Source organism: Triticum aestivum, chromosome 4A (genome assembly GCF_018294505.1).
Source record: "Triticum aestivum cultivar Chinese Spring chromosome 4A, IWGSC CS RefSeq v2.1, whole genome shotgun sequence".
Lineage (NCBI taxonomy): Eukaryota > Viridiplantae > Streptophyta > Magnoliopsida > Poales > Poaceae > Triticum > Triticum aestivum.
In genome coordinates, this window is record NC_057803.1 from 29404726 (window position 1) to 29410709 (window position 5984).

The window sequence follows — 5984 nt, forward strand, 5'->3', positions numbered from 1 at the left end:
GCGGGCGGCGCGGCAGACGTGTCCGACCGTCGGGCGGACGCGTCCGGCGGCGGGGTGGAGACGACCTAGGGTTTCGCCTGCGATTTGAACGGGGAAGACCTATTTATGGATAGAGGGGGCTAGGAGAGTTCAAATGAGGTGCGGTTTTCGGGCACACGCTCGTGATCGAACGGCCGAGAGGATGGAGGGGGTTTAGATGGGTTTTGGGCCACTTTGGAGGGGTGTTGGGCTGCAACACACACGAGGCCTATACGGTTCCTCGGTTAACCGTTGGAGTAACAAACGGACTCCAAATGACACGAAACTTGACAGGCGGTCTACCGGTAGAGTACCAAGGCCGTTTGGCAAATCTCGGTCCAATCCGAGAACGTTTAACACCCGCACACGAAAAGAGGCAAATGGGGGGCGCCGGAGGACATAGGAGTGTCAGATCACAAAACGAACAACGGGGAAAATGCTCGGATGCATGAGACGAACACGTATGCGAATGCGATGCACATGATGACATGATATGATATGCATGACATGGAAAAAATGCAAAACGAAGACAAAACCCAACCACGAGGGAATATCATAACTTAGAGCCGAAAATGGCAAGAGTTGGAATACAAATATGGCAAGTTACATACGGGGCGTTACACCTACCTACCACCTATACCTTTCCCTTGGGTTCTACGGACTCAAGGGTCATCTTTATTTTAAACCCCATGGGCTAGTGCTCCTCTGAGTGTTGGTCCGAACCCGGCAACCTGTGGGCCACCTTGGGGTAACTTGAGGGCTGGTTTTACTCGTAGCTTGACCTATCCGGTGTGCCCTGAGAACGAGATACGTGCGGCTCCTATCGGGATTTGTCGGCACATCGGGCGGCTTTGCTGGTCTTGTTTTATCATTGTCGAAAAGTCTTGTAACCGGGATTCCGAGCCTAACCGGGTCTTCCCGGGAGAAGGAATATCCTTCGTTGACCGTGAGAGCTTGTGATGGGCTAAGTTGGGACACTCCTGCAGGGTATAAACTTTCGAGAGCCGTTCCCGCGGTTATGTGGCAGATGTGAATTTGTTAATATCCGATTGTAGAGAACTTGACATTTAACTTAATTAAAATGAATCAACCGCGTGTGTAGCCGTGATGGTCTCTTTTCGGTGGGGTCCGGGAAGTGAACACGGTCTTGTGTTATGCTTGAACGTAAGTAGTTTCAGGATCATTTCTTGATCATTTCTAGCTTCTCGACCGTTGTGTTGCTTCTCTTCTCGCTCTTATTTGCGTATGTTAGCCACCATATATGCTTAGTGCTTGCTGCAGCTCCACCTCACTACCTTCTCCTACCCATAGGCTTAAATAGTCTTGATCTCGCGGGTGTGAGATTGCCGAGTCCTCGTGACTCACGGATACTTCCAAACAGTTGCAGGTGCCGAGGATACCAGTGCAGGTGATGCTACAGAACTCAAGTGGGAGTTCGACAAGGATCTGGGTCGTTACTACGTTTCGTTTCCTGATGTTCAGTAGTGGAGCCCAGTTGGGACGATCGGGGATCTAGCATTTGGTGTCGTCTTCCTTTATTTTTGTTTCGTAGTCGGATCTTTGATTATACTTTGGATGATGTATGAATTATTTATGTATTCTGTGAAGTGGCGATTATAAGCCAACTCTTTATCTCTTTCTTTTTCAGTACATGAGATTGTGTGAAGATTACCCTTCTTGCGACAAAACCATCATGCGGCTATGCCTCTAAATCGTGTCCCGACACATAGGAGATATAGCCGCATTGTGGGTGTTACACTGCCATACATTGCTATGCGACATCCATGGAAAAACTTGTATATGGTATTGTGGCACCATCCAACAAAGGCCTGATGGACAGGTTGAATGGAAGGAGACACCACATGAAATACCACCCATTGCTACACCCTTCAAATCCAAATCGACATCTGACTGACCAGGACCAACAGTCATAGCCAATCCAGCCTACTATGTAGAGGTTGCACATGCCATTCTTGAGAACCATGTTATATCCTTGAATAGGCAGTGCTACACATGCATTGGAGGCGTTTGGTTGAAGTCACATAACATATTCACTACTACTCCCTCCGTTGCTAAATATTTGTCTTTTTAGAGATTTCAACAAGTCACTACATACGGAGCAAAATGAGTGAATCTACACTTTAAAACATATTTATATACGTCTGTATGTGATAGTCCATTTGAAATTTCGAAAAAGACAAATATTTAGGAACGGAGTGAGTATAATCAGGGTACCCTATATCAGGTGGCGGTTTGAGTGATTGCATGATTCGTTTGCATCAGGCAAGGTTTGGTTTGCCATTTCAAGGGAGGTGGAAGGGAAGAGGAGATGTAGGGGGTTCGGCACTGCTACTCTGGATTCGTGCTGGAGGAGAATGGGCAGCGAAGGGAGATCACCCGTGTTGCTTATACATGGCTTGTGGTGGAGGAGTGGTTCCGGGATGGTCGGCAGGAGAACGGCGGAGTTGCCGCTCATTGCGGGACAACACGAGAACCTGAGGGGACAAGGTGACACAAGGAGAACCGAAGGGGGCAAAGCAAGGCGTTATTCGGTACCAGTCGATAGGAGTTGTATTGGCTTTTGTGAACGTCCATTTCTAATTACAGAGGAACTGAAACCAGGCCAGCCCAAACAAACAGAGGTAACATATTCAGAAACCAGTGTTAGCAGAAGACAACTGAAATATCACGGACTAAACACGTCGTAAGTACATCAATTGATGAGCGCTCCCAACAGACCGCCGCGTGGGTCGCTCTGCTGTCAAGGTCCCCTCGTTGCAATAACCATGATGCCAGATGGACCATGGCATGCATGGCCACATGGCGAAGGACGACGAGGGGGAGATTAGCAACGAGTAAAGCCATGTTATCACCATCATCCGCTGACATTTGCCCGGCGGATGACAGCAAGATGAAAGGAGCTGGAGGAAGGGCCTGGGGTAGCGACAACTAGGGTATTACAACATCTCCAGCACTATCCCCTAAAACAGACACACTATATGTCCTTGGGCTGTGTCCGAACGCTGTCCTTGGACTGTGTCCGAACGCTTCCGCGGACAGGATATATGAGTCGGCCATTCAACCATGTCCCTTAAATAAGCATCAGAGCCGAACAACAGAGGTGAGCCGGGCGGACTTATAGAATAAACCACATGGGGTATGAGGACATGCAACTTAACTGCGGTGGGCCAAGCGGACTCCAACGTGGTGCTCGGACTCCAGGAAGCTCCTTCAAATTTTCTTCCGGGTTGCTGGAAGATGGATATGCAGATTGATTTGGGACGTTTAGTGAATCGTACTAGAGGGTAGAAAGTGTCCGTACCGTGTCGTTCAAACCTTCACTGGCACTTTGAGGCATTGCTTTGAAGACACCCTTATACATAGAAGTAGCAGTCCGTGGGACACACACGGATTTGGGGCTCTCGAGTGCCAACACACTCTATTATACACTAAATAATTTAGTAATTCTTAAAAAGTCAAAAAAATTGAATCTTCTTGGAATCAAATATGATCGAGTATTGTATAAGAAGTTTGGCCAAGAAATGATTCCCAATGACTTCAAGGCAAAAAAGATAAATTTATGATGATAATATATCATGAATGGTATTTGTATATATCTTTTTTCGAATCTTTGACACAGGATGCAATGAAAGTCATTCTTCGGCGAATCTTTTTATACGAGTACAATACTTGATTGTGTTTGATTCCAAAAGAGATTGGAATTTTTTTGAACTTTTCTGAATTACTAAATTATTTTTTGCACATAGGGTGTGCTGGGACCTGAGAGCACCGATGTATTTCTCTTTGTGGGTCCGATTATTATAAAATCTCACTCATTGGGTGGCGTGAAGCGGTAACCAAACAACAATCCTACACCCTCGAACAAGTTTCAAAAGTTTAGGTAACTTTCCTTCACCAATTCTCTTCGCCCCTCCCCCTTAATTTCAGGGGTAGGCCCCTCCTCCCCTCTACTCGCAATCTCAATCATAGTTTGCCAACTGGCTAATTACCATTAGGTAAAACATAACCTAAACTTTTTATTAGGCGTAGCATTGATTTTGGTCGTAACCAAACTACTCCCTCTGTTCCGAATTACTTGTTGCAGGTATGGATGTATCTAGATGTATTTTAGTTCTAGATACATCCATTTCTACGACGAGTAATTTGGAACGGAGAGAGTATTTGGGTGCATGCATATGTCATCGATGGGCTCATCCCGCCGTGGTTCAGTGGTTCCAATCAATCAATCATTTTCGGCTCCGCCTTGCTCCCAAAATCCATGATTAAAATAAGGAAGCCACACTCAAGATTGATGTTTGTCCGTCGCTGGCGTGTTCTGGGGACGGTCGCGGTATCGCAGCCGGCGGCCGCATCATCAGCAATGACGTCAATCAAGCCCTCTCTGTTGCTTCGCTCCTGCAACTGCAAGCATATATGTACTGATCACTCACTCTTGTTTCTCACAACGGCTTCCCACTACCATACTGACGATCGATCGCACACTGACCACCATAGTGGTCACTCTTCGACCAGCTGGTACGTAAGCAATGGCGGCCGGAATCCAACAGCAGAACGCAGCCGAGGACATTGTGATTGCCGGCGCCGGACTGGCTGGCCTCGCCGTCGCTCTGGGACTTTCACTATGATCGATGTTGGTGCAGGGGACCCCATGAGGTCCGGTGCGTGCAGCGTAACGTGCTGCTCCAGGCGCTGGAGGAAGAGCTGCCGCCAGGCACCGTCCGCTACTCCTCCAAGATCGTCTCCATCGACGACCAGGACGGCGCCAAGATCCTCCATCTCGCCGACGACTCGACTCTCCGGGTAAAGGTGCTGATCGGTTGAGACGGGATCAACTCAGTGGTTGCGAAATGGCTTGGGCTCGCAAAGCCGTCCGAGTCCGGGCGCACGGCCACGCGGGGATACGCCAGGTACCCCGAAGGCCACGGCTTCGAGCCCAAGATCCTGCAGTTCGTCGGCGAAGGCTTCCGCGCCGGCTTGGTACCCTGGAGCGACACCGACGTCTACTGGTTCTTCACCTGGTCTCCTGCTCCTTCCCCGGATGCCAACGGCAAGGAGGACCGGAGCGCCGCGGCGATGAAGCAGTTCGTGCTGACCAAGATGAGGGGCGCCAAGGTGGGCCCCGAGGTGCTGGAGGCCGTGGAGAGGAGCGAGATGAGCGACGTGCTCGCCGCGCCGCTGCGGTTCCGCTCCCCGCTCTCGCTCCTGTTCGCCAGCATCAGCAAGGGGAACGTGTGCGTCGCCGGCGACGCGCTCCACCCGACGACGCCGGACCTGGCGCAGGGCGCGTGCACGGCGCTCGAGGACGGCGTCGTCCTCGCCCGCTGCCTCGGCGCAGGGGCGGAGCCAGAATTTGGACAGGGGGGGGGGGCGAAGAACGTATATGCCGGGTAACAGAAAAAAAAGGCACATTTTTATCAATTAATTTGCACTTTCACATATGTTTGAGCTGGAAGCAATGGACTTGAAAAAGGGAATCCAATCATTGAAAAAATAAACAGAAGAGCGACACTAGATTTCTAAATTAGAATGAACTATTTTCTTCAAAGGAAGCAAAAAATTACTAAAATTACGATAGAGCGGTGACATACCTTGATTCCTTGAAGTTGACTTTGATCTGTTGTTGTATGATACTGGTAAAGCACATACGCTGTCATTGTCTCATGGACTCTCATGGATTCAATCGCCGCGAAGTGGAGTGCCATCTGCCGGTCTTCCCTATCGAGAAGCGAGGGGCGGCGGCACAGGGCGATACGGAACCTCCAGAACGCCTAGAAGGAAATTACGAGGAGGGTAGATCGATAGGAAAGTAACTGCTCCATCTCACGGCTGATCTTTTCTGATGTCTACAACTAGCGATCAAGGTTCAAGCGGTGCTTTCCCATGTTTGGGCCTTTGGGCTAGAAAGTTACCTCGTTGGGCCATAATCAATTGAGCATTAAACGACA

The 5984-nt window shown here is 49.3% G+C and overlaps 1 pseudogene; it reads left to right on the plus strand.

The window, feature by feature from the left end:
* The first annotated feature begins 4611 nt into the window (after positions 1–4611).
* LOC123083711 (monooxygenase 2-like) overlaps positions 4612–5984 on the plus strand; it is a 1997-nt pseudogene continuing 624 nt past the window's right edge.